This window comes from Pantherophis guttatus, chromosome 11 (assembly GCF_059756535.1).
Source record: "Pantherophis guttatus breed Tessera chromosome 11, ASM5975653v1, whole genome shotgun sequence".
NCBI classification, from domain to species: Eukaryota; Metazoa; Chordata; class Lepidosauria; order Squamata; family Colubridae; genus Pantherophis; species Pantherophis guttatus.
The window spans coordinates 20,098,066-20,109,494 of NC_142073.1; the positions used below are offsets into that span (position 1 = coordinate 20,098,066).

Here is an 11,429-nt window from a genome sequence, read left to right on the forward strand (position 1 = left end):
CCCTTCCTCAATACTAAGTAATATTAGTTGACAGTTCATCTGTTTCTTGTTACAATTTATTTTACTTCTGGTTTCCTTCTTATTTTTCAGACTAGTTTAATGGCTGAAAGAGTATACCTACAGCATCTGAGGCTCAGAAACTGGGGGAGGAAAGACAAATATCTATATTAAAATCTGTATTTCCTTTGTGAGCCAAATAATCATACTGACTGAAGGAATCATTAGGTTATTAAACAAAAACACAGAAGAAGCAAGAACTATTTTCAAATGCGACTTACTGCTTTTATCCTGAATGATCACTCAGCAAATCTAAAAATTTATACTGCTCATGTTTTTCCAAGGATTTTCATTGTTTTATAGCCAAATATTTTGTGTTTTACAAAAATTCAATCCTAAGCCAAAATTTTTCAGTGCTCAAACATGTTTGTTTCTTTACAGGAATATTTTAAGGCAGATTTCTCAGAACACTTGGGACTCCGTTCCCGGAAGCACCAACCTAACTCAAAAGGAACTTCATGTACTATACATCAATTATTTAATACCAGCCTCTTTCTTGGCAATTTTTTCACTGAGTGCACCTTGCAATGAAACTGATTAGATGATTTTGAATGAGCAGTTCACTCTCGCCTTAACCTACACAGTGTTATTATAGAAATAATTATAAGAAAAACACAATATTCCATTTATAGCAACTTGAGTTTCTTGGAAATGGATCAGCCTTCTACTTAAGTTTAAAAAGAGAGAGGAAGAAATCCTGAATTTAGCTTCGTAACTTTGTTGACTGAAGTAATACATCCCATAAATCACAAACCACAAAAGCTCCGGCTTTTATGTATTACATAAATACTGTATCTCGTAAACATAGTTTAACAGTTTAATGTGTGCAAACGCAGTCAAGTATAATTTAGCCCTAAAGCACAGATTTGTCAAAAACACAGAGGAGATACTGTTAGCTTCAAAAATGCCAACGGATAGACCAACTCATATTCAGCAAATGCTGTGGATAGATACATAAACAAAAATCATTTATTTATTTTAGAGCAAGCAAGCAAATTCTGCAATGGTTATCGTATAGCAAACTCTTATCACTGCCTGTTCCGATCTGGGGATGTTTTGGTGTGAAACAGGGGTCTCCAAACTTGGCAGTTTCAAGTCTTGTGGAATTCAACTCCAGGAATTCCTCAGCCAGCCATGGTCCCAGTTCTGGGAGTTGAATTCTACAAGTCTTAAAGTTGCTGAGTTTAGACACCTTGATGTAAAACTTCCACTGGGCAAAGAGTTTAAGAAGGATGACACTGTTTTAATCCAACAGATCTAGAGTTCACCAGGTTGGGGAAAATTATGTCCCAAAGTGTCAACCATGCCTATACAATTTGAAACAACAGAAGTTGTTCTCAAATTCTGATTTCTCAAAACAAGAAATGAGGAGGTGATAAGCCACCTGGGAAAGCCAAGGGAAATCATCAAAGCCATTAAAAAGCGAAAGTTAGAATATTTGGGACATGTGATGCGACACCCGGAAAAATACGCCATACTTCACTTAATCCTCCAAGGAAAGATTGAAGGCAAACGAGGTCCAGGAAGAAGAAGATCATGGCTCCAAAATCTAAGGGACCAGTTTGGATAAAACTCAGCAGCCCTTTTTCATGCGGCTGCTGATAAAAATAGGATCGCCAACATGATCGCTGAAGTCCGATGACAGATATGGAAGAAGGAGGAGGAGGAGAAGGAGAAGGAGAAGAAGAGGAAGTTGTTCCTATCATCATCATCATCATCATCATCATCATCATTATTATTATTATTATTATTATTATTATTATTATTATTATTATTTTGAAGACAAGAAATTGGGCAGTTATTGGTTGGGATCCAATTGCTGTCTGGTCCTTTTCTTAAACAGTAGGAAATAAATCAACTCTCACTTAATCTCCAGGGGGGCAATTGTTTGCCAAAATATCATGCTAAGCTGGGATTTGCTTAATCGTGATTTCTGAATACAGCTGGCTAAATCCACTGCATGAATCATAACTGTTGATGTGCCAAACCAGTCCGACAAGGTTTGTACCGCCGTATCAAGACAATCCCCATCACGGATGGATCAGGCGAAGGAACTAGTGAAAAACTAGATTGAATAGGACAGGTCACCTGTGGCTCATGCAATATACACACAGATCTTCTGTCCCTGGTAAAGAGAACTTTGCAAAACCTCACAATAGTTCTACTTAAATAGGAAGACCTAAGGCAGTTGTAAGACCGCACTCAGAAGATTCCAGTTTTGGTCACCACATTATAAAAAAAAAGACGTAGAGACTCTGGAAAGAGTGCAGAGAAGAGCAACCCAAAATGTAATCACACAAATGGAAGGGGGCGTGTCGGTGGGAACTTCAAAAACTGGTCGTAGGTAGTTCTGAGAGGTCCATTGTAATTTTGAATGGTCATTAAGTGACCGTTTGTTCTGCAAGGACACAAGGACAACCTGCCAATTAAAGGGAAATGCTTCGAGAGGCAAATCGGTTCTTAACCTAAAGAAAAAATCGGGGGGGGGGGGGGAGGGAAGGGGAAAATCTGGTTTTAAGCCCTGCTGAAATCAGTTGCTAGTACACTGCTTATCTTTTCCTTTATTACAACCAAGGTAGTCCCTGAATTACGACCACAACGGAGCCCAAAATTTCTGTTGTTCCCTTTGTTAAATGAGTTTTGCCCAGCAGTGAAATCCTTCCCCCCTCCCCGGTTCTATCCGGCTCACGGAACTGGTAGCGCTGCCAGCGGGAGGCTCCGCCCACCCACCGGGACCTCATTACGTCCCATTTTTTTACCCTCTGCACATGCACAGAAGGTTCTGCACATGTGCAGAAGAGGCGCGCGAGTGCGCGCGAGCTCACACTCCCGTTCCCAAACCAGTAGAGAAGGTAAGTGGATTTCACTGCTGATTTTGCCCCATTTTCTTGCCACAGTTGTTAAGTGAATCACCGCAATTAATAAGTCAGTGGCCTGATTGTTAAGCGAAGCCAGTTTCCCCATTGGCTTTGCTTGTCAGGAGGTCACAAAAGAGGGTCATGTGACTTCAGGACACAGCAAAAGTCATAGCTATGAAAAACGGTCATAAGCCATAAGAATTTTCGGATAAATCTGTGTAAAATGAAATGTGTAGTAGATGATAAGTGTGAGAAAATTAAAGTTAAAGTGACCAAGTCCAAGATTTAAAGATTTGATGAAATGGGCCTAGAGCCGTGATGGCGAACCTATGGCATGGGTGCTACAGGTGGCACGTGGAGCCATATTGGTGGGCACGTGAGTGTTGCCCTAGCTCAGCTCCAATGCACCAGCCAATTGATTTTCAGGCCTTCCGGTCCCACCGGAAGTCAGGAAACTGGCTGTTTCCAGCCTCCGGAAGGTCTCTGTGGGGATGGGGAAGGCTGTTTTTGCCCTCCCCAGACTCCTAGAAAGCCTCTGGAGCCTGGGGAGGGGGAAAAGCGGGCCTACCATGCCCACCGTGCCATCATGTGCCAAAAGCAGTGGGAAGTGTGGGGAGGTCACGTGTGCATGCGCGGGAGAGCGGGGCGCATTGAATTATGGATGTGGGCACCCACACCCACAACCCCCCACGCTCCCCCCACTTTTGGCACGCGACGGCAAAAAGGTTAGCCATCACTGGCCTAGAGATTAAGAAATATGGATAGAATTTTGTTTTATAAATTGAAATAAAAATAGAGTTGTATTTAATTTGAGAATAAGATTTGCGGTGATAAAATTGTAAGGTAAATAATTAGATTAAGAGGTTAGAATATATTTTTTTTAAGATTAATGTTTTGATATTGAGGTTAAAAGATAAAAAATGAATTAAGTTTATGTGGAAATTAAATTTGTGATGATATAATAGAATGCTTTAGATTAATATCTAATATTTAGCATTTATGTTTAAAAAAATTATGTTTTGATTTTTAATTTTAAAAGATGTAGTAGGAAATTGTGAATGGAGCTGGTTAAAGAAATGTAAGTGATTGTACCTATCTATGACCGGATCGAGACTTCGTTCTTGAAAGATATATTTTATGTTTATGTTTGAAAAAAAAAAAAATTAAAGAAAAACGGTCATAAGTCACAGTTTTCAGTGCCATCATAATTTTGAACCGTCACTAACCGAACTGGTGTAAGTCGAGGATTTACCTATATACCGTGTTTAATTTTAAGTGCATTCTATAAACTTTAGTTCTTCAGTTTCCCAGAAATCTTGCAAGTAAGACATTGGAAACAACTTGAAGATCTTTTTCTGGACCTAGCTCGAGAAAAAATTGTTTTTGACTGCTTGTTTAAAAAAAAATGGCTTGGTTAACAATAACAAACTGCGGTTCCAGACAAATAAATTAACACCGCGTTGTTCCTTTTTTTAAACCAGTCATGCGAAAGGAAATGCTGGAGGGTAAGAAAGTATTTGCTTTTTAAGGAAGTGTTTGTCTTTTAAGTAACAAGAGCTGAGCTGGTTACTTAGTCTCATCTTCTACCGATCAATATAACCTTTTTCAAAGGGCCAGAATTACAGGAATTCTCATATTCCTGTTTTAAACATTTAAAAGAAAAATAGGCCACGAGAGAGTTTAAGAGATAACAGGAACAAAACCTGAAAATAAGGATCCCAGGTGAGGTTTAAAGAAACAGGCCCTCTGCTGCTGAATGTATAGCTAGTCCTCGACTTACAACAGTGACCGTTCAAAATTATAACGGCACTGAAAAAAGTGAGGTATGACCATTTTCCAAATTTAGGAGCATTGCAACATCCCCATGATCACGTGATCAAAAGTCAGATGTTTGGCAACTGGTTCATACTTATGACGGTTGCTGTGTCCCGGGCAGTGGTGGAATTCAAATTTTTTTACTACCGGTTCTGTGGGCGTGGCTTGGTGGGCGTGGCGTGGCTTGGTGAGCGTGGCTTGGTGGGCGTGGAAGGGAAAGGATCCTGCAAAATCCCCATTCCCTCCTGACTCCTGGGGAAAGGATATTGCAAAATCTCCATTCCCACCTGACTCCTGGGAGAAGGATACTGCAAAATCCCCATCCCCTCCCCATTCCTGGGGGAAGAATATTGCAAAATCTCCATTCCCTCCCCACTCCAGGGAAAGGATACTGCAAAATCTCCATTCCCTCCCCACTCCTGGGGGAAGGATACTGCAAAATCCCCATCCCCTCCCCACTCCTGGGGGAAGGATACCGCAAAATCTCCATTCCCTCCCCATTCCTGGGGCAAGGATATTTCAAAATCTCCATTTCATCCCAACTTCAGGGGAAGGATACTGCAAAATCCCCATTCCCTCCCCACTCCTGGGGGAAGGATACTGCAAAATCCCCATCCCCTCCCCACTCCTGGGGGAAGGATACTGCAAAATCTCTATTCCCTCCCCACTCCTGGGGCAAGGATATTTCAAAATCTCCATTCCATCCCAACTTCAGGGGAAGGATACTGCAAAATCCCCATCCCCTCCCCACTCCTGGGGGAAGGATATTGCAAAATGTCTATCCCACCCCACTCTGGGGCCAGCCAGAGGCGGCATTTTCCGGTTCTCCGAACTACTCAAAATTTCCACCAGCGGTTCGCCAGAACCTGTCAGAACCTGCTGGATTTCACCCCTGATTAAGTTGAAGTGTGGCCTTCAACTCCCAGAATTCTCTAAATATGATTGCAAAAAGGTAGCTTTATTCAGAACAGCTTACCTCAGGGGCTGTCAGAACTCTAGGCCCACGCCCAGTTTAGCGAAGGGGGAGAAAAGTCCCGATATGTCATGTGACGCCACCGTGATGACGTGAGTTTGACACCCCTGGCTTACATCATCCAACGGTACCTCCAACACCACAAAACATCAACATCTGCCTATCTCAGCTCCTTGGGAAGAACCTGAGCGCGAGGTGGATAAAAAGGTTAACTCCTCCCTGAACATCTGGCTGTGTGCCGAACCATTAACAATTAATAAGGGAATTCTTAACAATGCTTAATAAGGCATGTATTAATTGAAAGCCCGTCCAGAGTCATTGAGAGTGAGTGGGCAGCCGTATCATTTTTTTTTTTTCATAAATATATTAACTGGAAGCAAGGTTTGTTTGAATAGGTCAGTGAGGGCGAACCTTTTTTCCCCTCGGGTGCTGAAAGCACGATTGCGCACTTGACGGTGCATACGTGTGTTCCGACACCCATAATGCAATGCCCCCCGCAGACCTTTCCCCCCATGCATGCACATGTGACCCCCCCATGCTCCCCCGCCCCCCACACATGCGTGCATGACCCCCCCACCCCCCACATATACACATGTGCCCCTCCACCCCCCATGCATGTACATGCGTCCCCCAGCAGAGACCCGAAAATCACCTGGCCGGCGGATGATTTGATTTAAATCGAGTTGATTTAAATCACAATTTAAATCATGATTTAAATCACTAGTAAAAAGGCTTGATTTAAATCAACTCGATTTAAATCATAATTTTTAAAGAGCAACTGTCATCTCTGCTACTCCTTTGACCCACTGTTGACTCACCAATAGTCCCAGGGTTGCAGAATATACAGCCACATGCTACATAACTAAACTCCATTTCATGCTGAATAAACTAAATTATTTATGTATCTTAAATAGAAAACTATCTTACGATAGATTTTTACCCCAAAAGTTTTTTATTAAAATAAATTCAATAAAAATCAAAAAAATCCAATTTAAATAAAAAAAATCTGATTTTTTTGATTTTTTTAAAAAAATCATTGATTTTTATCCACCCTGGTGCCACCTGTGGCACGCATGCCATACGTTTGCCATCATGGTAATAGTTTATGTAAACCCAACCAGTTGGGGTTTTATTTTAACAACTCTGGTTATGCAAAACCATGAGTTAGGCCACTGATTCTTAACCTTGATTAAGATGGGTGGACTTCAATGCCCAGAACTCCCCGTTTCCGCTCATGCTGACAGGGGAATTCTGGGAGTTGAAGTCCTCACATCTTAAAGCTGCCAAGATCTAGAATGCCAAAAAGCTGGTCTAGACGTTTTGCAAATGAAGGGCAGCGGCATCTTTAAATAGCTGAGAAAAATTCTCATCCGTCATTCAACTACAGCATGACACATCTAAACAAGGGAGATTTAAAGGCTGATTTAGTAAAAGGCAACATTTTAGTGGCTTTGAGTCACTGTTCTATTCTTGGCAACTGCCTGTTCGTGGCAAGAGTTCAAAAATGCTTTGCCGTAACCATCTTCCTAAGGCTGAGAGAACGACTAGCCCAGGTGTCAGCAACCCGTGGCTCTGGAGCCACATGTGGCTCTTTCATCCCTCTGCTGCGGCTCCTTGTTGCTAGTCGGCTCCACAATTGATAGGGCTTTCAGTTAGGACAGGTAGAGGAAAAAGGATGCCGCGCTAGGAGGAGACTCTATGGTGGGGGAACTGGACTTCCGGTCAGCAGAGGAAGAAGGATGCCGCGCTAGGAGGAGATTCTATGGTGGGGGAACCGGACTTCCGATCAGCAGAGGAAGAAGGATGCCATGTTAGGGGGAGACTCTATGGTGGGGGAACCGGACTTCTGGTCAGCAGAGGAAGGATGCCGCGTTAGGGGGAGACTCTATGGTGGGGGAACCGGACTTCCGGTCAGCAGAGGAAGAAGGATGCCGCGCTAGGAGGAGATTCTATGGTGGGGGAACCGGACTTCCGATCAGCAGAGGAAGAAGGATGCCATGTTAGGGGGAGACTCTATGGTGGGGGAACCAGACTTCTGGTCAGCAGAGGAAGGATGCTGCGTTAGGGGGAGACTCTATGGTGGGGGAACCAGACTTCCGGTCAGCAGAGAAAAAGGATGCCGCACTAGGAGACTCTATGGTGGGGGAACTGGACTTCCGGTCGGCTCCAGAATTGAAGGGGGGCTTCCTGTTAGGACCTTTGTGGCTCTTTGGGTGTTTAAGGTTGCCGACCCCTGGACTAGCCCAAGAGGGTTGGAAAAGACCTTGGAGGTCTTCTAGTCTAGTCTAGTACTCAAGGAGGAGATCTTATACAGTTCCAGACAAATGGCTGTCTAGCCTCTTGTTGTGAGTGATGGAGCACCCACAACTTCTGAAGGCAAGCGGTTCCACGGATTAATTGTCTCACTATCCGGAAATTTCTCCTTAAGTTCTAGGTTGTCTCTCTCATGAATGATCTTCCTTCCATTGCTTCTTGTCCTGCCTTCAGGTGCCTTGGTCAATCCCTTCCTCTCTGCGGGGCAGCCCATCAAATACTGGAAGACTAGAACTCATGACATCCTCGTTTCTAGCCTGGTGCTTAGGACCACTAGACCAGGAGTGTCAAACTTAAGGCCCAAGGCCAGATCCGGCCCCTGGGGTGCTTAGATCTGGCCCACCGGGCCACCCTGGAAACAGCAAAGGACCAGCCCACAGTGCCTCTGCCAGCGAGAACAGGACTCGGGAGGGCCGCACCGAGTTCCGTTTTCGCTAGCAAAGGGTTGCAGGAGGCCGTCGCAGCCGAAAACGGAGCCCAGGAGCCTGTTTTTGCTGACAGTGCTTAGGCCACCACAGGCGTCCCCGACATGAGTGACATCAAGTTGACTGCATCCACCCTGGCCATGCCAACTCACTCACTCCCCGAGGTCAAACACAACCCTGATATGGCCCACAATGAAATTGAGTTAGATACCCCTGCACCAGACTAAACTGCTCCTAAGAGAATCAATTTCCATCCCCATCCCACACAAAAGACTTTTCCCACATCCACCTGAAATAGTCAAAGGTCTATAACGCAAGTCCTCGGTTGCAAACAAAGCCACTCAAAATATAGTAACTAACTAACTAACTAACTAAACTAACTAACTAACTAACTCAGTAACTAACGAAAGAAAGAAAGAAAGAAAGAAAGAAAGAAAGAAAGAAAGAAAGAAAGAAAGAAAGAAAGAAAGAAAGAAAGAAAAGCAGTAATTTTAAAAAAATAGCAGTGTTCCAGTATTTGAGGGGCTGCCATAGAGAGGAAGGGGGTCAAGCTATTTTCCAAAGCACCTGAAGGCCAGACAAGGAATAATGGATGGAAACTGACCAAGGAGAGATTCAACCTGGAAATGAGGAGAAATTTCCTGACAATGAGAGCAAGTTCAAGTCTCACCAGGCTCAAGGTTGACTCAGCCTTCCATCCTTCCGAGGTAGGTAAAATGAGGACCCGGTTTGTGGGGGCAATAAGCTGACTTTGTATAAAAAAGAACACCGCTTTGGGGGGGGGGCGAAAGCCCTACTAAGCAGGTATATACAAAAGTATGAAGGCTATTGCTTAACGCATTGTAAGGCGCCCTGAGTCTCCGGAAAAGGGCGGCATATAAATCAAACCAATAAATAAATAAATAAATAAATAAATAAATAATCAATCAATCAATCAATCAACCCATGAAACAGAAGTTGCCTTCAGATGTTGTGGGTCCTTCATCACTGGAAACTTTCAAGAAGAGACTGGACTGCCATTTGTCAGAAATTGTGTAGGGTCTCTTGCTTGCGGGGCGGGGGTGGACTAGATGACCTATAAGGTCCCTTCCAACTGTTTATCTGTTATCAAAATCCAAGGCTCACCATTCTATCATCCTGTCTTTATCTCCTCTCAGAGCAAAACATGAAGAAGCCCTTTTATTTTTATTAGTAATATTTTCTACCAACTTCCTACCACAAGGTTCCCAAAAGCGATGCCCAACTTTAAAACAACAACAACCCAGCCCTAAGCCAGCCATAAAACCACCTTTCACAAAAAGTTAAAAAGTCACAGCAATCAAACACAGCCATGATTTCAAAGGGCAGTCTGGGGGGAAAATCCCCAAACTTTTTTTTTGTTTTCCCCACAAACAACAAGGAACACCGTTCAAGTAAACAAGAAGAGATGACCAGTCCAAAAAGCTCTCAAGCCTTCCTCTCAAAAGGTGGGGGTGGGTGGGGGTGGGAAGGGACCGAAGTCTGGGCCGGCAGGGGAGGATGGGCATTGTGGTGCAAAGGCACCGCATTCCAGCAGGAAGAGAAGGCAAAAAAAAAAAATCTGAGAGAGAGAGAGAGACAGACAGACAGACAGACAGACAGACAGACAGGGGGAGGGAGGGAGGGGAGGGGAGTGAGTGAGAGAGAGAGAGAGGTAGGTGTGTGTGTGTGTGAGAGAGAGAGAGAGAGAGAAAGAGAGAGAGGGAGGCGGGTATGAGTGAGTGAGAGGGAGGGAGGGAGGTAAGGGGGTGTGAGTGAGTGAGTGTGAGAGACAGAGAGAGGTAGGTGTGTGTGTGTGTGAGAGAGAGAGAGAGGAAGAGAGGTAGGGGTGTGTGAGTGAGTGTGTGTGAGAGAGAGAAAGAGAGAGAGGGAGGGGGGTATGAGTGAGTGTGAGAGACAGAGAGAGGTAGGGGTGTGAGTGTGTGTGTGAGAGAGAGAGAGACAGAGAGAGAGAGAGAGAGAGAGAGAGAAAGAAAGAAAGAAAGAAAGAAAGAAAGAAAGAAAGAAAGAAAGAAAGAAAGAAAGAAAGAAAGAAAGAAAGAAAAAAAAAAATCAGGGCAGTCTTTAACTGCTCCCCCTTTGCAAGGGGATGCTCAGGATGACTTTGAACTGCAGGGACCCCCAAAATCAGGCCCGGCTCTCCTGCCTCCCCTCACCCAACTCCGATCTCCCAACTCGCAGCGATTTGGGGGGGGGTGGGGGGAGTGGGAAGAAATGCAACAATCCCAAGCACCCAAAAAGCCAGAAGCTGGGGGGGGAAGCCCCTTTCCAGGGCCGACGACCACCGAGACAACCCCCGCCCGTTCCGCCCACCGCTGCCTTAGGGAGACCCCCACCCAAAAAAAAAAATCAACCGGGAGGCCAGATTCCCCCCCCTCCCCTCCCCTCCACACCCTCCGCCCTGCCCCAAAGCCGGGCCGGCTTTGCCCCCTCCTCCCCTCCCCTCCCCGGGATCACGGACTGAGCTGAGCCCGGGTTGGGAGCGAGGAAGGCCAGAGAGCTCCGTTGCCGCTGTCTCTTTGCAAACCGCAGGCGCTGCGTTGTACCGGAGCCCAGGCAGGCAGGCAGGCAGGCAGGCTGCTGCAGAAACCATCATTCGGGGTTTAAAAGGAACAAACCAGGTTTATTGGCCAAACCAGGCAAGGGGTGCATTTTAGCCCGGAATCCACCCATCCACCCATCCACCCATCCCCGCACCTGGCCGGTGCCTTCACCTCCCGGCTCCCGAGGGATGCTGCTCCGGCTGCGGCTCCTGCTGCGGCTCCGGCGGCGGCGTCGGCGCCTCCCTCCCTCCCTCCAGCCAGCCAGCCAGCCGCCCTCCAGGACGGCCGGCCGGCTAATCCGCCTCCGACCTGCCGCCACCTACGCCGGGCGGTAAAGTTGCAGCGGCCGCTCTTTACCCGCTGGCTTCTTCTTCTTCTTCTTCTTTTTTTTTTTTTTCTTCCCCGCAGCCGGACAACCCCGCTGGCT

The 11,429-nt window shown here is 45.5% G+C and overlaps 1 protein-coding gene across 4 annotated transcripts in view; it reads right to left on the reverse strand.

Moving 5' to 3' along the window:
* SLC7A6 (solute carrier family 7 member 6) overlaps positions 1-11,429 on the reverse strand; it is a 57,546-nt gene extending 46,117 nt beyond the window's left edge. Inside the window, exon 1 of one of the 4 annotated variants that reach the window (XM_060681563.2) lies at positions 11,360-11,429. The gene's annotated coding sequence lies outside the window, so the exon portion shown is untranslated. Of the gene's footprint in view, positions 1-11,156 lie in introns of all 4 variants that reach the window. The other 3 variants (XM_034425447.3, XM_060681564.2, XM_034425448.3) reach the window with 3 other exon arrangements.